General features: G+C 40.5%; 1 protein-coding gene across 3 annotated transcripts in view; it reads left to right on the forward strand.

Moving 5' to 3' along the window:
• Positions 1 to 23,632, forward strand: part of LOC141771423 (cilia- and flagella-associated protein 337-like) — a 66,002-nt gene extending 42,370 nt beyond the window's left edge. For 2 of the 3 annotated variants that reach the window (XM_074641690.1, XM_074641691.1), the window contains exons 20-23: positions 12,106 to 12,239; positions 12,722 to 12,835; positions 22,201 to 22,303; positions 23,040 to 23,632. The gene's annotated coding sequence lies outside the window, so the exon portion shown is untranslated. The remainder of the gene's footprint in view (positions 1 to 12,105; positions 12,240 to 12,721; positions 12,836 to 22,200; positions 22,304 to 23,039) is intronic. The other variant, XM_074641693.1, reaches the window with a different exon arrangement.
• Positions 23,633 to 23,729: the final 97 nt, after the last annotated feature.

Below are 23,729 nucleotides of genomic sequence, written 5' to 3' on the forward strand. Positions count from 1 at the left end.
AACATCTAACGTAACGTTGATTCTGTCAACTCTCTGAATCTAAAGGTATAAGGTGAAGCGTAAACATACAGAAGCTCTCCATATTCTGTGCACAACCCCGCTCCACACACATAAGTAGTCGACACTTAAACATCGAGCAGTAAAGGTCCTGTGCCATCTATAGGCAGTTCAGAACAGAGAATGTGGCATAAATATTCATATATTATTACTATTCTGGTACCATAGCTCGCTACTGCTCAGTTCTCCTTAAGGCCACAGTGAGCTCTTCAAAGCAAATGGATTTCTGAGTACTTTAACATATATTATAATGCCCTGCATTTTAAAAAGCCCGTTATGTGTGTGTGTGTGTGTGTGTGTGCACTTGCAGCCACATTGTCTTTTCTGAATGCTAAGAACCCTTTGACTGAACCACTTTAGTGTGGAAATCTATAGAATAGTGCATCTGAAATCGGAGAAATGCTCCGTCGAATACACACACACACACATATGCACTTGAAGTGCTCCAGGCTGGTGGCTTAGCTCCTTTCATTCGCTATAGGCTCTCCCAGCACACCCGTGTGTCGGCTCAGAACGTGGTGTGACAGTTTGGCCCCGTGGTCACATCCGCATAGCTGATATCCCCTAATAATCTCCCTCCTCTTTCCATTCAGCTGCTAACTGGAAGCATGCGTGTGTCATGGTGCACATGTGTGTCTGTAGAGATAAGAGGAGAACGCATGATGTATGATGGAACATAAGACAAATCACAAATACGCAACATTCACAGATTTTTTTGCCGGGATTTGAATTTTTCATGTGACTGAAATATTGAAGCCCTGCACCTGCCTGCAGCGTATATCTTTTCCAACCTCTCCTCACCTCCTGTTCAAGGTTTTTTAAATTCTGGACAAGCTCTCAGATCTCTCTCTTTATATCTCTCTCACTTTTCTTTCTTTCTTATCTCCTTCCTCCTGTGCCCTTAACACCCCTCCGCGTCCTCTTTCTCTCCCCCCATATCCTGTCTATCATCTCTGCCTTCCTCGGCCTAAGTAATCTCCCTCTATACTGTGTCTCTCACTCCTTCTCTCTCATCTTCCATCCATCCTTTCAATCTACTCTCTGGCTGCTGCTTGTTTCATTCACTCTGTTCCTATCAGTCCCGCACCCTCCCTCTTTTTCTCTCCCCCTCGCCGTGCATCTGTAGCCCTCTCTCTCTCTCTCTCTCTCTCTCTCTCTCACACCTTCTCTCTCTCTGTGTCTCTCTCCATCGCTCCCTCTCTCGCTGTCTGTTCTTCCATGAAATTAAAGCGCTCTAAGCTGCTGTTTAATCAGAGCTTGTTTGGAAAAGTGCTGCGATGACAGAAACTGTCCATCCCAAGTGCTGTGTCTATGTATGCATGTATGTCCTACTGTTTATGTGTGTGTGTGTGTGTGTGTGTGTGTGTGTGCGTGTGTGTGTGTGTGTGTGTGTGTGTGTTCATGACTATAGTTCTATATGATAAAGATAAACGACTGAAATCTGCATGTTCCTGAATTCCTCTGTGTGTTTTTGCACATGTGTATGTGTGGTGACAGATGTGTTTCGATGACCATTAATCCAGAGCTAATCAGTATTAGCAGGTGGTGTGGCCTGATACAGTGATGATTAACTAAAAATCTGGACTGTTTACTGTTGGGGGCTGGATAAATGAACACAGATTAACAAAGCTAATTAAATACCATTTGCCACCACAAAACAGTAGTTAAAGCCTCAGTGTTTGGCATGGAGGAGGTGGGAAAGGGAGGGCAGAAGAAGCCTGTGAGCTGGTGAAAGAGATGACTTTACTGACTGCAATGCATTAGTTCTCAACATCTGTTGGCAATTACTTTTTGTTGGCGCTTAAAGGAATAGTTTGTCATTTTTGAGCTTGAACCAGGAGGGGATTAGTTTAGTTTAATATAGTTTAGTTTAGGTTAGTTTAGCGTAGCTTAGTTTATCTTAGTTTAGCTTAGATTAGAGACTTGAAGCACTTAGCCAGGGCGTCCTACGTTAAAAAAAAAATCTACCGAACAGCACAAATTAGCTCATATCTTGTTTCTGAAATGTGAAAAGTTACATTGTGCAAGTATTTCTTGGTAAGCAAAGTAGTTGTCCCCTTTCCACCACAAATTTGTTACGCTTGTGTTAGAATTAAATGAGATACAACGTGTTAATTAGTGAACTTTAGAGGCACTGGTAAATGGATTTTTGAACTTTGGACAGAACCAGGCTAATTTACATTCTTTACAATAAACTAAGATAAACTATGCTAAACTAAGCTAATTGCTATGATAGTGGTCGGCTATTGGTCTGCTCCTTTAACTATTGGCAAGAAAACAAATATACATATTTCTCAAAATGTTGAACTATTTCTTCAACAGAATTCAGACCGATTTGACCGAGATAAAAGACTAAACTAATGCTAATGCTGATCTAGTGCTCCTTTAAATTGGAAGGCGTTGTAGTTAGTTATGGTGCTGTCGGTTCAGGTTTGAGTTATGAGCTGTGTTCTTGGTACAGGTGACGGTAATTTTATTGCTTTTCGTGCATATGTGAATATCTTTCTCTGTTTACAGTATATAGGCCTATTGTAGTATATTTAAAAGACCACCTATTTACAAAACCCTCACACATCCCAGCTCTTGTCAGTGTTACAAAAAATTACAGGAGTGAACAGTGCAAACTGCTCTATCCACACAAAACACAAAAAGACAGGTACAAACAGTCATATCAGATATAATTAAACAAACACAGGCATTAGTCAGACACTGTTGCTGTGTACATACTGTAGAGCGCATAATCCACACAGAAGTTGCACACAGGTGTACATGCACACACAGTCATTGAGGCCTAGACACCAAAGAAGAAACAGACATGATTGATTTGAACTTGCTCTTCATGCACACATTTTGTGATCTTATAATATTCCAGACGTGCCCACCACACTGCTGCACTTTAGATGTGTAAGTTATAAACGTGTTTATGACAAACAAGCGGGAAACTAATTACATGTCATACGTGATATATTGTGCAGATCTGAACACTTCCTGAGCATGGTGACCACTCCCCTACCCAGCCTGTTTGTAGAGAAAATGATATAGCTTTAGAGGCGACGTTCAGTCATTCTTCAAGCCATCTAGCTTTCACCACTGTGGTGCAATCAATCCATGACATGTACCACATACGAGCCCTAGATGGCAGTAGAGGTGCAGCTCCCTGACAGACTGCTGTGATATGAGTGTGTGATTATGTGCAGGTGTGTGCGTGTACCTGCAAAAATCTGTTTGTGTTTGTGTGAGCGAGAGCGAAAGAGAGAGAGAGAGAGAGAGAGCGAGAGAGAGGGTGCGCAAGAGTGATCAAGCATAAAAAAAAAATTCCAGCAGTGAAAGGTATTGGAGTTTTCTTTTACCTGTGCTCCCACGCACATTGTTTTACAGACATTGGAAGAAAAATTGTCTATTCTAAATCTTGTTCGGGCCACCATTTGTCTCTATAATCCGTGGCAGAACAATAGGCTGATGTGATCAAACAGTATCAGCTTGTTCCCTGGTTATTAAACGTCATGTCTGACCCAGATTCCTACGCAGCAGTTACTGTCACACTCGCTACCTTTCCTAGAGCTGGATAGAATAGAATGGGGGTAAAATAAATAAAAAAAGGAATGACACATTATTTTATTTCGACGCAGCTTTAACAAGGCAAGTCTGCTGTCAAACCTTTCCACCCGAGCCAAAATTAGCAATTCATCATTGTCCAACGGAGGATTGTGGTTTACTGTATCCTCCAAAACTGTACATTCTTTCTTTCTGTCAGCCCTGTTGCTTTAATTTTACCATCTTCCCGTCCGTGCGTCTTTTATCTCATCAGCTGATCATCAGTAGAATCACTGCCTGCCATGTCTTAAGCTCCACTAACTGTCACGTACTCATCTGAGTTTTGACTGATGTGCGTGATCACTATGTATGTACTTTGTGTGAGTGTCTGAGGGTGTGCCACACGGCCATCAGCCCAAGCTCCTACACATGATGAAGAGCCACTCACGTGCGTCCCCACCTTCTTCCTCCCTGGTCTCTCACACTCATCCGTCTCTCCCTCCCATACTCAACCTCTCAATTTCTCACTTGGCCTTTGCGTCCAGCCCTCTGGCCTCTGTCCCCTCCGCCAGAGCTCTCATTACCTCTCTTTCTCGGTGACATCCAATGATGTCTGGCCATCAGTTCCCGACACCTCGATGTTCTCATCTCTCTTTTTTTTTTTTTCCTTTCACTCATACTGCAACTGCCTTTATCGCTTACTCCCTCTCACTCCACTTTTGTTCTTCCTCTCTAATTTCCTATCTACCTTTCAATCCATACAGTCACCTCCTCTCTGGCTCTCTGTCAAATACTCCCTTTCTCTGTTTTTTCCTTCCATCTGTGCTGCTGCCTCCACACAGTCAGTGGATTGTGCTTTATTCCTCTCTCTGCCACTCATATATCCTGTATCAATGTCATTCCTATTTATGGCTTTTATACAGCACATTAGTTAGTCTACAGCAGATGTCATATATTTGAAAGTGAGCATCCATCTCTCATTGCTCTCTTTATTGCTCTTTTTATTCACATCCTGTTCTCTTCTATCCAGTGGCAGAAAACACACACAGTAACCTCACACACATGCAGTATATGAGCCATACTGAACACAACAGCTAATCACACACCCAGTGGGACCTGGAAGTCAGGGGAGACTCATCATACTGGACTCTTTTCAAGATGTCAAGGACTCGGACAAGTATTCCTGTCCATGTTCTCGTCCCACTGTGGCCTATAGTGAGGGCACTGAAACTCATTCTCTGCCCTCGCCTATCTATCCCCCTCATCATATAGCTCAGATCTTTTTAGACTGGCATGTCCACTGAGTGCCTCTCTTCACACTCAGGGCCTGTGATGAGAACCTCAGCGAGAAGGAATCTCATTATTTTCAGTGGATGAGATCTGCTGTTGGATGTTCCACACAGCAGTGAGAGTAAATTATGGTTGTAGCCCCTCAAACATCCATTGCCCTGCAATGGTTGTGGGCTCAGCAACAGCTATTAGTTTTATCATAAAACAGATGTACCAGTCCCTATTTCTGACTGGCTTCGTCATGGTGAAAATTTGTTTACAATATCAAAATGAAAACTTACATTTAACCATAGAATATATCCATAACAATTTATATAAGCCAAGGTGCAACTGAAAACATAAATAATGAGTGCATGAGTCCAGTTAGGTGAGCTGGTATGCAGGCTCGCTGGCATGGCTTACTGGGACACTTAATGGAACAGAGCCATCGTTAACTAAATTTGTCTAGCCTTTGCTTTTTCTGCTATGAGTCAAAATGTCTGCTGGGGAAAAAGGTCTATTGAATAGAAGGGAGCCATTACACATTAGTGCATGTCCAGTCAGCTGTTTTTATGAGCATTTCATTTAAAATTTGCACTACATTTGGATGGAAATCTGACTTATGGCAAGTCAAAATGTCTGCTGTCCCTATGGCTGAGTGAAGGCTTTACCTATCCATTGTTAATCCACACAGGTGTGTCACTTATTTTGGCTAATTTTACCTCTTTCAGGGTTGTTTCTAGAAGGTAACAATTTGGGAAACTCTCGCAAGATGGTTAAGGTTAGGCATTTACCTTGAATAGTTAAGGTTAGGCGTTGACGTTGAATAGTTAAGGTTAGGCATTGACCTTGAATAGTTAAGGTTAGGCATTGACCTTGAATAGTTAAGGTTAGGCATTGACCTTGAATAGTTAAGGTTAGGCATTGACCTTAAATAGTTAAGGTTAGGCATTGACCTTGAATAGTTAAGGTTAGGCATTGATCTCAAATGATTAGGGTTAGGCATTGACATTGAATGGTTAAGCTTAGGCATTGACCTTGAATAGTTAAGATTGGGCATTGACCTTGAATGGTTAATGTTAGGCAATGGTTATGGTTAGGATAGGTCGTCGGGCAGTGAGTCTTTTTTTTTGCGGGTTTCCTTCTAGACAAGACCCTTTTGCAGAGCTGCGTGTGTCAGGACGGTGCACCGTGGCGCTCTCCAAGGTGCTGATCCTGCTGCTGGGAGCAGCTAGTAGGGAGCTATCCAGAGAGCTCTGTTTCACCCCCACCCACAGCAGTGGGAAGGCTTCTGCCAAAAACTTCTTGGTTTAATCATTGCCTTCACCTGTTTCCCAACATATAGCTACACCCCCTGATCGTGTTTTCTGTTTACTGAGTCTTGGATTTTCATACACACATGAATACTAGACAAGAAGTTTAGCCTAAGTTCTGTTTTCCGCATCGTAGTTTGACGGTCGCAAGTGATTAGTTAGAAAGCCTTGTTAGCCTTAATGATTTTTGTTTTGCTAGAGAATACAACTCCTGAAATGGTACACCAGTCTCCTGTCTCTAACTGCACTCTTATTGGTATGTTGACTTTGGTGACCTCACTTAATTTCCAGCATAGTTTCACCTAACTTCAACTTGAAGTGTAATTAACCGGAATAAATGAAAACACCTGTGTAGGTTTTAAGTTATCTGTATTGTCCCCTAAGACAATTCATCAGCTCCATGTACTTCCACAATCATTGTCCCCATTACTCTGGACAGAACAGTTTTCTCAGGTACTATGTCTTTAGTAGAAAGTAGCTGCAATGAAAACTATTCAGAGTGAGTTCTGTGGAATTTCCAGAGTAACATAATCATATTTGCTTTCACAGCAGACATTTTGACTTGTCATAGTGGAAAAAGCACTGGTGGAAGTTACTGTTAATGATGGCTCTGTTCCACTGAAGTATCACAGTAAGCAAGCAAGTATGCGCAATATTTGGACCGTGGAACTTACACATCTAACTGGATGTTATTAATTACACCTGTTCTTTTCCTACTGTGATGTGTCGAAATGTCTGCTGTGGAAAGGTACTACTGTACTGGGATGGAGGCAGAAATCTCAGAGATGGATTCTTTTTCTTATTTGGATATCCTTGGTTTATTTGTAATGTATTATGGCCTAAAGAGGTGTGTATTGTTGATTTTAAAGTCTCTTAGGGAGTCATTTTAAGCCGTGATTGTTACTGCTTTCTCGTCCCTGCTCAGCTCCATCAGGTACCAAATTAATGCACATGCAGTACTCACTTTTTAAAAATTCTACATCACACATTCAAATAAACAACTTCTCTCTTTTTCAGATATCACAGATTCCTATAGATTCCTATTGCAACGTGTGAGCTGTGGCTGTTCAGAGATTTCTCAGTCTTGGCTTCTTATGAAGTAATTAGCCATTTAGTTGTCTTAAAGCATGAAACCGGATTAGTACTATTCTTTGTTTTTGATCTTTCTGCATCAAGTTCCGCACGTCTTTTTCTTTCTTCAATACATTTCTCTTCTCGTTGTTTTGGTCGGTGAAATCTGATTCGACTTGCCGGCATCGCTGCTGCTTCCTCATGCTGCCTCATTTTGCTGTAGGCTAGTTGAATTGACTTCAATTACTACATCACACATTCCTTTTGATTCATAGCACTTTACTTTGATTTGGTATGATAATTTCAGGTCAGGATCCAATTAGTAAAAGGCTAAATGATTTCCCTACCATTCATTTTCAGTGAAGGGCAGCACATGTTCTCATGTGGTTGAAGCAAGAAGATCTTGGATCATGGGCCAGCTGTTTATCTGTGAAAGTTCTCCCCATCTCTCTGATGCTTGCTCTGGTTTCCCCCCCATAGACATGCAGATCAGGTGAACTAGAAGATTGAAATTGCCCATATAAATGAACGTCTGCCTGGTGTTAATCCTATGATGGACAGGTGACCTGCTTCCCTGCCGCTTGTGCATGCAGGGATAGTCTCCACCCCCCTGTGACTCTGAGTAGGAATAAGTAGGTATAGAGGGTGAATGTGCAAAAGCTCCCGACCACCGTTTTTCAAGGTTACTTAACAGTTTCTACATTATTTCATCAATACACTCCCAGGATTATCTACAACCCCCCTGTGCATACCAGGAGTCACAAGAATGCTGTTGATTCTGGCTGGCTGACGACTTTCTCTCTCCTTCTATTCTCTCTGTCCCTGTTGCTACCACTCTGTCATCGCTAAAAGGTTCCAACCATTGCCAAACAGTCAATATATATCCAGCATGAGGCCGCAGAGGAAGGTTTAACCCAGCAGATGACATTCAGTACAGCGCCATAATCATTGCCTCCTAATGAATTAAATAGCCCTGACATTTCACAGCACAACGCTTGTCCTTTTCCTGCAACTGCTCTGCTGTTGTACCCCTCCTTTCATGCATTCTGTCGCTCTCTTGTTCTTGTTCTTTCTCTCGCATTGCTTTTCCAGGCGCCTTCTGGCCTCTTGCTCGGCCCCCCCCTTCTGCCTCCACCCTTCATTTCTATATCCCTCGCTCCCTCTCTTACTCCTTCTCTCTGTTCTTCGCTCTCGTCCACTCATCGGTATGCTACTGCACGCCACGCTGTCTATGCGGGCAGAGCTGAGAGAGCGAGAGGGAGAGGGGGAGAGAGTCACTGTTTAGCAGCAGAGACAGAATCCAGCTGGAGGGTCACGACCCTAAATGACCATCCACGCTCTCACACACACAGGCACGCTCAATAAGTCATACGCTCACACTTCCCTGATGGCAGGAGCAATAGGTCATACGCCAACAATGTAGGAAGAGAGAGCGAGAGACAAAAGGAGAGAAAGTGTGAGAGCGAGAAAGCAGGATTTAGGAATGAGGTGGAGGTGTGTTCGCTGCTTGCCAAGCCATAATTGTCCTGTGGTTTGGTAGGTAGGATTGCAAGGAAGGATAGAGACATAGAAAAATGTAGCAATGGAAGAGGCATGGTCTGCAGTATAGAAGACTGTTGTCGCACTATAGCGTCAGAAAGTTTCTTTTGTCCTGGAATACAGACGAAGGCTGGATGAATGACTGCCTGGCTGCACTGTTATGGGACGGACAGAGATAGCATCCACTCATGTATGCACAAACAGAGCCTCTGGGTCTGTTTGAGTTTCCTCTGTTAGGCATATGTATGCAAGAACATCACAAAGAAATATAATAATAAAGAATGAAATTATTAGAGAGGAATCATTTCAACAGTTTCCTCCTGTTAAACCAAAAAAAGAGTATGTTACTGTGTTCGATGCGGTTCCAAAAGGTGCCTTAGGGAGATGTGCTTTTAAGAAATGATGGTATATAGTTGGTATAGGCCTTTGTATTGATTTAAATTAATTTCTTTACATATTTAGGGGGAATTCATATGGTATAATAATAATAATAATAATAATAACTACAACAGCCGTACATGTAATTGAAGAGTTAAAATTGATTGTTGCAATTGTGTTTTTTGTGGACTTGTCAAGGAAGTATATTTATTTTTTGACTGTTTAATGTTTACATTTATGTAACAGATACACGGTGGCTCAGCTTTCCTGTAGACACACATAAGCACTCTTGTGGAAACATCTCTCACTTTGGTCTTATCAAATTCATTCTAGCACAGTTGTCTTATGGGGCGAATGGGAAATTATTTTGCTTCTGATCTCTAATGCTTGTCATCATGAAAGTCGACTGTTGAAAAAACAACGAGGGTTCAAAGCTCTAATCAAAGCTATAACATGATGCTGTGAGGATTTTAATCAGGAGGGGATTCCCGCTGCCCATGATTACTGAGGCAATAGGGGACTTGATGTCTTTGAATCCCGATGTGTATTCCCTGAACAAACAAAAGGCATACTTTAATAATAATTCTTTTAAAAAAGTTGAAGATTAAACAACAAAGTCAGGGAGTGAAAAGTTCATAACAACAAAAGGCCTATAGGGATCCAAATCATCTCCAGTAAACCAGACCAACTGCAGAACTATCGCGAGAGCAGAGAGAGCGAGAGAGGAGTTGGTTACCATAGTAACGAGAGTCTAACAACAAACTCCCTGAGCGCAGAGAGCTGAAGTATTGAAAGACAAATCGTTAGCTTCACGGTTACTTGCTGTCAATTAAAGTCTGTTTCTGTTTACTGTACAGTTGCTGGAACATTTTAGGTGAGTCACCAGTAACTTTAGCTTTAGTCAAATGCATAGTTAGGTTACATTTGACTTCCTCCTGTTAATATAAATGCTGTGTAACGTTAGAAAAACGTCGTTTGCATCATCGATTGTGTTGAGGTGAAGCTAAGCTAGCTCTGCAGTTCACATTTACTCATTTAATACATATATACTAGTCTTGGGCAAATAATAACACTAGTTAGTTATAATAACAATTTAAGACTGTATTGTTTTTGCTTTGGCAAAGATATTGGTAACACTTTACAATAAGGGTACATTAATTAACCTTAACCTATTAATGCATTAATAAGCCTTAATTAACAGTTAATTAACAGTAACTAAAGTGTCTAATGAGCATTTACTAACGGTGTTCATGTTAACTAAGGTATTCATTTATAATTTTTTTTTTTTTTTTTAACAATGTCTTTATTGTTTTATTGTTATACAAACATCAGCATTATTATGCAACATATTCAATACAGGATTTACTTTAACAAACATAACATACCCCACACACCCATCCGTTCTCTCTTAACTTTTCTTTTTCTTACAGGGCCAAAATCAATATACAGCTTCACAGTATCAATCATACAATTGAACAGTTAAATGGCACCTCTAACAAAATGAAGAAACACATAAACAGAAAATAAATATATAGAAAATAAATAATAAATAGAATAAAAAGATTTTCAAAAACAACAGTCCATTCCCTTCTGAGGGTCTACCACTATTATGATTTTTTACGCATATTTATACATTATTTAATGTTTTAAAATACGTTATTAACATCAGTTAATACAGTAATGACAATTAACTAACGCTTAAGTAATAAGATAATAACCATTAAGTAACATTTATTAAGGGTTTACATGTGAATGAAGATACAAACTAATATTTGTAAATGGTTGATAAATATGTTAATTAACATGTATGTCATAAAGTTTACAGCTGAGCCATTTCATTGAGGGAAAAAGTGTTCTCATAAATGTTTATTTACAATAACTGTACATTAATTAACATTACTTAATTAATTAATAAGCCTTGATTAACAGTAACTAAAGTGTCTAATAAGCATTTACTAATGGTCATGTTAACCATGGTATTAATTTAAACATTATTTACTGTTTGAAAGGATTAGCTTTAGTTAATACACTACTAAACATTAACTAACAGTTAAGTTAAATTTTGGTTTGGACCAAGACAACTCAGCTACAGCAGTGAACTAAGAACGGATGTCCACTGTGGTTGCCAAAGGGATTTGGTCCCTCACCTGAAGTGTTGAAGCTAGCTGTGAAAGCTGCTGTTGTCAAGAAGAAGCTTCAGCATGCCTATCATCTGAATGCCTACAATAGACCCCTTTTCACTGCAGACAATTTCATGTCATGGCAGAAAAAGCATAGATGTGCTTAATCATAGCAATCAAGGCTGCATCCTTTTGTTTTCACTCTGATATTGTGAATTACTGGTATAGCTTCAAAAGGCACTTAATTGTAACTGAGCCATTATTAATGTTATTACCTACACCTGTGCTTTTCTCCTGCTTTTGCAAGTAAAAACGCCCTCTCTGAAAAGGTCTGTTAGGTAGCTATCATGCCAGCTGAGTTCATTAAGGTTGTGATTTTCAGCTATACTCTACTGCTTTACAGTCTGGTGGGCAAAGGTGTCATATAGGGTACCAGCAGGTGAAATGTCAGTGTTATTTTTAAGAGGTTACCCACCTTGAGCGAATCCTAATGTCACTTTGCAATCAGCTCAGTTGCTTGCAGGTGTGGCTGCCTTGCTATTACGGTATAAAAACATATAATATCTTCCTTACTGGCTAATTTCCTTAATTGGCTTTTACTGCCTAACAGAGTTGCCAGCCATTCGTCAAGCATGTACGTCTGCCAAATACAATTTAAACACACAAGATTGCTTGTTTTAACTGCCTCTCGTACATTTGAGCAAATCTGTCCCAGCTATTTTGTTCATTTCATTGCAGCAGTATTCATTTATGGCAGTGTGTGATTTAGCCAGGGCCTAGCGTGATAGCCGGTTTTATGCCATTACTGTTGTTTTTTATTGCAGAAGAGACTCTTTGGAAAAAGCACAGAGCAAGACGCAGGAGGAATACCTGAGCCCTCAGAAAGAAGAGACATGAATTTAAATGACTTTGTGGTGCTTCCTAACAACAAGGCCAAATCCGTCAAGCTCAATGCCAGGTAAGATGAGATAAGATCAATGATGTGATTTAAGGCATTTCGTAGAAGCCCATTAGGGTAACTTGGCTGCCATACGTTTTCCATCTGTTTCCATTTCAATTCTGCCCACAGAATGAGTATTTCACAAAATGCAGTTTCGGGCAAGATAAACCTTGTGACCTGGATTCTGATCGTTTTCAGTGCAGTGTACTTGTTTCCTCATAATGCCCAATGCAAAATTGAGTCCGATCTCCTACATAGTTTCTCATTTGCCAACAGGTAATTGACTGAATTGATGTCTGGCTTGGTGGTTCCCTGATCCAGTGTCTAATTGATTAAAGCATTGATCAGTCGTGGCAACAGGGATCTGCTAGTGCAGTAGATGAATTGAACATATTGATGAAAGCCAGGCCGTCCAATCTGACGGAGTAGGTCATTTGTATGATTGATTGTTTTTGATTGATTGCACATATGCAAGTGTGTGTGTGTGTATGTTGCCATAGGAACCTGCAAGAACTGCAGATGGAGACGGTGACTCTGGGCCAGGAGAGCGAAGAGATGGAGGAGAAGCTGCAACAGCTGAAAGAGAGCATGAGTAAAGAGAAGCAGGAGAGAGGGTGAGTATCAGTGTTACAGTTACTAGAAAAGGAGGAGAAAGGGGAGGGAGAGGTTACGAGGAGGAGAGAGGGGCAGAGTGAAGTGGGAAGGTGAGAATGGAAGTAAGACAGTAGAAAGCAGCAGGCAGAAGACGGCGATAGGGTGAGTGAGGAAGAGAGTGAGAGAGGATGGGCTGCAGCAGCTCTAACAGAAAACACAAACGGGAGACATTCATAATTTCCGAATCAAGTTTCAACTTACTGCACAGATAATTTTACTGCTTCTTGTGTTGTTGCACAATCACATGGAATGTGTTGTTTGACTTTTGTGGGATTTTATGTTGTAAATCCCACTAGCAACAGGGCTCAAGGGATGAAGCTGTCCATCTGTCAGTCTGTCTGACTTTCCAACACTTTAACCCAAAGCAAGATATCTCAATAACAACTACATGCCTAATTCCCATCAAATGAAATACTGGAATATATACAGTATTTGATTTGGCATGTGCTGGTATTAGAATTGTACCATTATCTTGATCACAGTGTGATCTGACTAAGATTCCTCACAAAGTATTGAAACATTTGTTTTATTTGTAAGCCAATGGTGGTTAACATAGTTGTGCGACTAAGTTAAGAATGAGCTAAATTGGTTTTGTTGTCTTTGGGCTGTCACTCTTGTGAAATATGTTGCTAATGCTTTCCTGTCAACACTTCTTTTTTCCAAAACTAAAGTCATTGTTGTATTTATTTCTGCCATCAAAACACGGCTTTCTCCACTGTAAGCCATAACAAAATAAGACAGAAAGTCAATGGCAGGCCTAGCCATGTGGACCTGACTGAAGAGTTGTAACTACCAACAGCCACACAAAAGCAAAATGATGGCAGATGATATTGAGAATTTTGCCTGGTATAATAGTCTATACAAGCAAGAAGGAATGAGGAATGAATAGAGAGATTTTGGAGTTGAGAGGCGTAACATATAGATGCTGAAAAACAGACAGAGTCCAGACTGTCACAGCTAAACACAGAGAACAGAGGTGACTAAAGGAGCAAGCAACACAGAAAGTAGAGACACTGGGTAACGCAACATTACCATACCGTCGTATGCCTGTGGTTCGCCGAGTAAGTGGAGTCTGCTCACCCTTTAAAAGGCACCTCAGCTGGCACATACGCCAGATGCCCGCTGAATTCAAGTGGCGAAAGCGGCCTGCACGCTTCGACCACATGGTTGATACAAACACAACAGGGTATTTGAGTATATTGGGATTATAGTCTCAGCCCTAAATAGCGGAGTACAATATATTGTTCTATTACAACTGAATGAGCGATTATACTTAACATAGAGCAGAGCAGTCAGCACGTGACTGCTGGTTTCATTTTTTCTCTGCGGTATCGTTATCTCGTCAGCGATTAATGTCACAATAAACCTAGATCGCTCTGACAGATCCATGCTTTCTTTTCCCCACCATTTAAGAGATATGCTCCTCCCTCGCCACTCATCATCACTTCTGGCTGGATTGTGCCCCGGCTGTAGGAAAAGGAGCGCACGCACTGAGTAATAGAGATAGATGGAGGAGGGGACTAAATGAGATAGAGGGGGGAGGTCGATGACTTCTCTACCTATAAAGGTCAAGAAAAGGTTGCCATGTAAGGAGAAAAGGAGCAGTCAGATAATTGAAAAAGCCACTCATAGATGAAGTAAACTCATGCCCATAAAGTGAACTATTCCAAAGGTCAGTGGAGCCCTACAGAAACTTGATCCTAACTCCTTGTGTGCAACTTTACTCATATTCTCCTTTCACTAAACACATAGGGAAAGTTTTAAAACAAATATAATAAAATGACTTAAGCATCCCATTTGTTTTAGTTTTTCTTTTCTTACTTTCACAACTATAACCGTAACTGATTATACCAGTCTGCAATGTATTCTGCTTGACAGGTTTTTGTTTGGCCCCTGTAATTGCTGCAATAAGGCTTAAATTTGTTTGCAATATACAATACATTAACTGTCAGAACTCTTCAGAGTAATTGCAGGGGACTTACAGAGGCTCCTAGATGCAGTGTTGCCCAGCTAATGCTATAAAATAGTATACAATAAATACCTCACATATATTTATTTCATTTTGAGATGCTAAGTCAATGATTAAAGTGAGAAGTAACTTTCAGTGTCATACAGTTATGTGTGCTGTTCTCGCACTTCAGAACAGATGAGCCCAGATTATTCCTGTGATACTGTTCAGTCAGCATTCACATCACAAGCAGCTGCTCTTCAGTTATAAATTGAGCTGTTAGTAACATGAAGTGCTCTTGTGACAAAGAATACAATATTAACTTTATAGATTGACATTTATTTGAGGTGTTGCACCTATGTGGATAAACATTAATAACACACCTTTGGCCTTTCTCAATACAGAGAATGCCAAGTTCAGACTTGAGGACTTGGGAGTTTGAACATGGCAACTTCAACTTGGGAGTCCAAACCCAAAGCAGTACAATGAAACTGCAATTGGGAGAGCAGTGTTTTTGCTAAAACCACTAGCTCAACCCAGCTTTGGTGGTTATACCTCATTGTACTGTGACAAAATAATCTCTATTTAGAGGTCCACTAACATAATTTTCATTAGAAACAATTACCTAGTGGACAGTGAGATACAGTCAAAAGATATATATATATATATATAAACATGAACCTTTATCTTCAGACAAACCAGTATGGCAGCAACACATACTATATTTCATGTCTGAGACCAAAATTTCTCTTCCAAAAGGAGTTCCATCAAATATCAAAACGCTATGGAGAAATTGACCGTCCAGTCATCTTGGGAGCTGGGCTGCTAGCAAAATGCATTCTGGTAAAGTCAGCTCCCAACGTATCCTCGATGATGCAGTTTCACAAGTCCACAAGAAGATAATTACAGACACGAACGCAGAGAACGGTCTCTTGTATTGTTTTTCTCCCAAATCCATCCACCCATTCATCTCTCATATGATAACGCCAGAGATTTTTTTACTCCATGTATAACAGAGACCTGTTCATATTCACACAAGTCAAGGCTGAACTTGCCTGTAGGAACGCAGTGTGATGATGTTCTCTTTGAGGTAGATTCATTTTCCTCCTGTAAAGGCCTGCACGTAATGAAACTGCCTGAGTCACTGTGCAAACTTATCACAAGCAATCGAAACAGACTTTTCTACTAGTCTCCAGCATTTCATTCTATTTCCAAGTTTTCACTTGACAAATGATAGGTGTCATCATGACGAAAGAGATTATGTTTTGTCTGTTATTCTGTTGGGATGATCAACAGAGGGCGGACTACAAAAGCGCGTATGTTTTTATTGATAAACACTGTCTATAAAGTGGTTGTAGATATATGTCAGTGTCATTGGCTGTCTTAGGGCCAGATCTACTGTAACTGATTTATGGGCATCAAGCGCGAATGAATTACACAGAAAGACTGTCACACTGAGAGATGACATCATCACAGTCTGACACAAACACACACACACCTATACACTCAGCTGTACCAAAGAGTATAGAAACAAAGAGGCAAAACTCTGGTGTTTTTTTTTTTACAACAGCTGCTGCCGCCATTTTGGACTGAAAACGCTCATTATATTTATAATATTTTATTGTTCAACACAGGCCATTTCGGTATAACAATCAATATGACAATAGAATAGAAATGATTTTGTTCTACTTTTGTACGGCACTTTTTAAGTGGACGTTTTACCAGTAGTCGTTTTACCAGTAGTCGCTTTCAGTCCAAAATGGCGGAAGTGTGGCTTTGCTGCTGGGCGCTGATGTTGCAACAAAGCAAATAATTGACTTTCACTTCTAGGTAATATACGTTCTTTGGCTGTATATCTATTGTAATTTTGTGTATGTTTTGCAAGATGGATTTTAATCAGTATTGGATGTTGGACTTTATTGCATTCTTAAATGGGACAGCATACACACAGTGGACAGTCACGTGCACACAGAGACATACAAACACAATTATTCTGCCCCTAGTGTGTGTGTGAGTGTCTTTGTGTATAAGACTATTAAAAATGCATGCGCATCTTCACATTCATTTAAAATGGATTGGCTAGCTCTCTCTCTCTCACACACACACTCACACAAAATAGCATTTATTTTCTCTCCACATTTCATTACAGAGTATGTACCTGGCCCATTACTATGACTATTATCCAACAAATTAAGATTGAGGGGCATCCCAGCCTGTGTGAGCGGGATATTAATTTGCCGAATGCAAACACACACTGGTTATTAATGTGATTGTTTTATTCTCCATTCCCAGTTTACCTCATTCCATCTCATTTCATTAATAACTCAGAGATGTGTTATGAAGTTATGGAGAACAGCGTAATAGGGGTGTATATTATCACAATATATGAGCACATAACTCAGGGACGGCTTTAGGGAGAAGCAGAGTATGCATATTACACATAAGACTCCTTCAAATAGTTACAGCCAGAAACACACACATACACACACATATGCAGGCAGCACCACTAATTACAATATCAGTGATTTAAAGCTGAGGTATGGTGATTCACTCTTTCTACATGATATATTTCTATTGGTTGAAATTCATATATCAACACAAACAGAAAAAGAAATGCATATTGTAGATTATTGCTGTAGGTTAATGTTGATTGTTTTAGGAGATGAGTTGTGTGTGTGTGTGTGTGTGGTTGTATATGAGTACTGCTCTGTTTCTAAGTGGAGCCTATAGCTCTAATTAAGAAGCCATACATCAGTATGGGGAGAGGGCCGCCTTGTCCGGGCTGCACAAACGATAAGCACATAAACACAGTGTTTCCTGTCACACTGAAGTACTGCAACATTTACCGCTCCACCAGCCCCAAGATACGACAAGGTGTCTGCGTGGCTGCCTGTGTGTATTTTTGATAGTAGACCTTTAGGAATAATGGCACTTGTATATATGCTTTTTTTGTTTTCAACACTTACAGCGACTACTACACTTTTTTGGTTCTGTCTGTCTTGTGTTGAGTTTGTGTATATGTGTAGGAGAATGACTCAGCTGACTACAAAGTGTAAATATTTGAAATAGTGTACTTGGGATGTGATGTGTGTGTGTGTGTGAGAGGTAACAGGTAACTGAAAAAGTGATAACATCATATTTCTTTTTTTTGAGAATAGAAAAATTAGTCAACTTTTCTTTTCACGCAGGCTGTTGTTGATTAATAATGCTTTGCTGATTTGTTTTGTTTATGTGCAATGGTGTGTCTCTAATCAGTCTTGACTGTGCAGAGCCGTTGTCAAGGAGAGCATCGTCGAACATTTTAACACCTTCTTCATTTCTAGCGCTAGTGCTGGGTGCAGATGAAGAGGGGAAGCAGCAAGTCCTTTGTGTCAGATGAGATGGGGCAGAAGATTAGATGTGCTACCTTTATATTTAACTACTGGCAAGTTTAACGTACTGCCATACTTTTATCTGTTTTTCCAAACCCCAGATTGTGTTGTATATTTGCTGCCTGTTGGTTGACATGATAATACAGTCGACACAGTGAGCAGAAGAGGATGGACGGTAGAGGAAAAGTTTGTGATGAAGCTGAAAACACATAAACTGGGATAGAAGAGAAGCAGTCATGGAGTAAATTACATTATTCAAATAAAACAGATACACATGTCCTATCAGGCTTTTACAATTGAACACATTAATGCAGCTGCAGTTGCCTCCTACCTTTTTATCTGAAGGCTGTGTGTAGCAGCAGTCTCTTAGATGTGAATCCCAGAAACAGTTTGAATCAGTTAATTGGTACACCTCTAATGAAAGAGTTGAAACAGTTTCTCATCAGCTCCTCTCTGATTGACACGGGAGAAAGCAGGCGAGGATGGGGGGAGGGTTTGCCAGTTAATCAGGTGTTTTGATGTATGATGTGGAGGTTACCTGGATTTTCTTTTAGCTTTCTCCCTTACTTGTCTTTTCCTCTCAGTACCATGCGAGTGTATCTTTGACAAGCCTTTACTGTAGATCTTCAAGCTGTGATTAATGCTCAGGCTTTGCAGTGTACTGTGTGTCTGTGTTACGCACCACTCTGTTTTTTCTCTCTCTCTGCTTGTCTCTTAGATCGCAGAGCTCCCAGACCAGATGAATTGTTCATCTTTGTCTTAGAGTCGGGCTACACACACACACACACACACACACACACACACACACTGACACGTACGCACCCAAAGAATACGCGAACAAATATGGTTTGCTGAGAGGAGGTGCGGCATAATCAGTTTGTGAAGAGTACACAGGAGATAATAAAGCCAGAGTGGCGGCTTAGGGCAAACACAGAACATCATTCACTGTTTTGGACTGCCCGGATCGCAGATTTAATGTAGCTTTGTCTTGAGGCCTACACATCTTACAGACACTCTCGCCTTATCTAAAAGTACAGTTGAGGTTCCCGTTTTTCCTCTGCTGTCTCTGCTGTGCTTTTCTGTCAATTGGCTCTTTTGCCAGACTTTGTTTATTCATATTATTTATTTTTTTTATCTGTACTGTATGTGTAGTCGTTTAATTTCTTTGTTTTTGGCTCCTCTTATCGCCTGTTTCAGTCTGTATGTGTGCGTACATGTGTGCCGACCCTGACACTGTTCATGCTTGACTAAAACGTGTTTATAGGATACTGTGTCTGAATCTTCCCCGCCTTTGGCCAGTTTCTCTCCTGTCTCAGCCCTCCGTGTTTTTGCCCTGTCCTCCCGTCTCACACTGGGAGAGAGGGAAATGAGAGAAGACTCGATTACTTTGGCGTTAGACTCCAGAGTGTGTGTGCGTTTGCATGTGCAGGACGCAGATGTTGTCAGTTCTCCCTTTGGGTGAGATGGGTCGGTTAGAGGTGATAGCCGCGTGTCAGACACGAGTGTGTCAAGGCAGAAGAGGTGGTGTTTGCCTCGGGTTAACATCGAATCGTTTGCCGTTTCCTCTCCCGTCATTGCAATATATCTGCTCATCATTTAGAAATATGAGCTTGCTCCAAGCTAATGTGAAACTGCACTCCTCGCTGTGTTTCTTCCGCTTTGACTTTGATGAAGAAATGTTCTTTGACGAGGTGGCATTTGGTGTCGCGTTTGATGTTTGTTTCCAATATGCAAGTCGTGACTCCGAAGATGTCGTCTGCTATACATCCACTACGCGGTGAAAGGTGCACAGTAATGTGTGAGTGTGCACGTGTCTATTTATGTGACTTTCTCTGTGTAACAGGTGTAGTCAGGTCATTCTCATTGCATTACTGGCTTTACACAGACTGACAAAATCTCACACACACACACACACATAGTTGTTGTTATTTTTATTGTTAAAAGTGTTTAAAAAAACTTTCCTTGCTGATTAATCTTTGCAGTTTGGAGCGGTGTCACAGTCAATGCAATAGTGTGTGTGTATATATACTTGTGTTTGTAAGATAGAGAAACATTTACTGTGGGAATGTGTCAGTATCTCTCACGTTTCTAAAAACAACTTTAAGCCATTATTATTTTGAAGTGTGTGTTTACTCGCGTGTGTGTGTCTGTGTGGATTAGATAATGAGATCTTGGCTAATGCAAAGTCCACGGAGACACACCAACAGACACACACACTTTATCAGTCCAGGTTGCCTGTCCTGAGGGGACACCCTGTCATCCTGCACCAACAGGGGTGTGTGCCTTAACTGTCTCCCCTAGCGACAGTCCAGTTGCCAAGGTGATGTCGCTAGGGTGATTACCTGACGCCTACCCTCAGTGTCAGCACAGCACAGCGACGGCGTCAGGGGTGTTGGCAAGTCTTGCCATCTCATACACACACAACACACAGAGACACACACTCACACACACACACACACACACAAATAGAGTCTGACTTCCTGTGCCTTGACAGGCTGCCAACTCAATCCAAAATAAACTTCTTTCAAAGACAGCCAGACATCACAATAGCATAAATAGCATAAATAATTCAACAACACGAGCATGAATAACTCGCGTCTAAATGAGGATCCCTCTCCATTCCTTCACTTTCTGCAACTGACAGGAGCGTCCTGCATGGGTGTGTGTGTATATGCATGCATGCGTGTGCTCATTTGCATTCATGTTTTTGTATTTGCATCTGCATCTTTATGTTTGAGTGTTCCTGTAACCTTTCATGTTCTGTCTTTAATGTGAGAGGTTCAATAGACCTAATTGTCTGCAACAAGACGGAAAACATTCTTGTGAACATTTAGGCCCATATGACATCGTATATGTGCATGATTTATGTTGCTAGAGCCAAATTCTTGTGTTCGTAAAGGCATGGGGCAAAGGGCTTTTCCTTGCTGTTTTAATTCCTCTTAACAAAACAAGGACCATGTTGTAAAAAATTAAACACTCTTTTCTATTTGATGGAACAAAGTGATTTTCTAAATTTATTTCTTTAAGCTTTTGTTTTTCCACGGATTTAGGGATTTAGTTATGTCGTGCTGTTGCACCTTTTTCATGCTGATATCATTTTATTTTTCTTGACATCAGGGCTTTCTCCTCTACTTAAAGCTTGGCACCATTATTACAATGCAATCTACTTTGGTACTTTAGTGGATAAAAAATGCATTAATCCCTGCAGTTTTGTGCTAAATCTCACAAGTCTCATACAGGTTGAGAATGATTTTGTTCTGTTTTTTTTTTCTTTTCTTTTTTACAATTAATGTGGTAAAGAATCAATCTCCATTCACTATGCTTTATTTGTATGTACTGCATGCTATTTGAACAGTTACAATAGCCCTCGAATATAATGGGAATTTCTCCTAGACAAAATAATATAAAAAGAAACATCTTCTCTGTGTGTTTCAATGAGTGTCTGTGCCTTTGTAGCATTTATTTGTTAATGAAGGTTGTTTTCAGCTCCCATACCCAGATCTTCTAATATATGAATATCAGAGTATCAAGGACAGAAACGGATGTAATCACTTTTCTGAAATGTGATAGCTGTTGATACTGGTAGCTATTGGTAACTATGATACTTTAGATGAGCTATGCGAGTCAAATTCAAAGGATTGTATTTCAAGATTTTTGGTTTACAACTGACAAAGACAAACTCTCTCTCTCTCTCTCTCTCTCTCTCTCTCTCTCTCTCTCTCTCTCTCTCTCTCTCTCTCTCTCTCTCTCTCTCTCTCTCTCTCTCTCTCTCTCTCTCTCTCTCTCTCTCTCTCTCTCTCTCTCTCTCTCTCTCTCTCTCTCTCTCTCTCTCTCTCTCTCTCTCTCTCTCTCTCTCTCTCTCTCTCTCTCTCTCTCTCTCTCTCTCTCTCTCTCTCTCTCTCTCTCTCTCTCTCTTCTCTCTCTCTCTCTCTCTCTCTCTCTCTCTCTCTCTCTCTCTCTCTCTCTCTCTCTCTCTCTCTCTCCCTTTGTCTTTCTGTCTGTTCAGGCATCCTGGAAGGTTAGGATGGAAGTCTGGAAAATGTGGTTCTTTAAACAGCAACGCTCTAACAAACGATGCCAAGAAGAACAAGGAGAACAGACTCCAAAAGGTACAAGAGAAATCAAACTATACATCTATGGACGTGTGTATGATGTGTTAATTTGTTTCAAACCCCTTGTATTTGTAAATGTAATATATGTAAGATGATATGTAGTAAGTTTGCTTACACATTTTTTGACATACTAATTACAACTGCAAACTAACACACACTACTTGTTCTAAAAGCCTGATTCCTTAAACGCTGAGAAGATTTTTCTTGAGGGTTGTGACCTTAAGGGTTACCTGCACTGCCCGATTGCTGTTTCCATATTTCCTGTGGACTGCACCATGTGCTTGCATCCATGAAATACCAAAAGTTTACGACCAGTCCTTTGGTGCACTGTGCGTAGCAGACTTGAGATTGCACTTTGCACCTTGAGTTGAGAAGTTTGTGGCCTATATCTCACGGTAGAAACCCTTATGACTTTGAGTTTACACTAGAAAAAGTCATTTTCTAAAGTTTACACTGTCTGAGAGTAAAAGAAATAAGAACAAAAATATTTGAATTGAAGAATAGATTAACACATTTTACATGTAAAAATTGAATTATTATAATAGAATAATATTAAATACTTATTTATTTAGTTTGCACATTAAGCAAATACAGTGATGTAAATGTACAAAACTATATACACAGAGTTGTTCACATACATATATACAAATATATGTTCCCCTAAATATACACACATAAATGGAGAGCTCACACAAACTGTCGCCACAGATGTGTTACCCTGTCTCCTCAACAGCTGTCAGCAGGCAAGGTGAAGATCCGAGTGTTGAAGGATGAACCGCTGACAGGTGAGTACTTTACAGCCACAACCTTGGCTTCCAACTGTGGGTTACTTGGACCAGGTTGACTTGACAGGGAACTGCAGGTCCTTTGATACACGACCCTGTACTGAAATTCTTTCTACCCTCCACGTGGATGTTAGCATTCAAGAGCAGCTACATAGCAGCACCCTGGGAACTGGTGGAGGTTCAGTGTCTTGCTCACAGTTACTTCAGTAAGGTGGATACTTGGCATCACAAGAGCCAGACTGTGGAGTTCTCTTGTTAAAGATTGATCTCGGTAACCAGTAGCAACCTTGGCAGAATTATTAATGTTTCGAACATCGCCACAAAATCACACCTTGAATCCGAATGTTTCAAATGTGCTGGTACGTGTTACAGTAAATGCAACTTTTCAAGGACTGTCTTTGGAGTATACAATTAGTCAGACTTGTAATAGGTGATATATCATCTGTGTTTGGTTGTTATTTACTATATAACACCTTTTACAACAGTGGCGAACATTCCAACAAGCTGTTTTTTGCACGAAAACTGTCTGTATTTGTCTCCATTATTGTTGGACTAGGCAAGGACCTATGGAAAGGAGGCTGGGTCACGGGCGGACATCAACGCGTCATATCTTGCGGGTATAACACATGTGCAGTAAA

This window comes from Sebastes fasciatus, chromosome 7, assembly GCF_043250625.1.
Source record: "Sebastes fasciatus isolate fSebFas1 chromosome 7, fSebFas1.pri, whole genome shotgun sequence".
Taxonomy (NCBI): Eukaryota; Metazoa; Chordata; class Actinopteri; order Perciformes; family Sebastidae; genus Sebastes; species Sebastes fasciatus.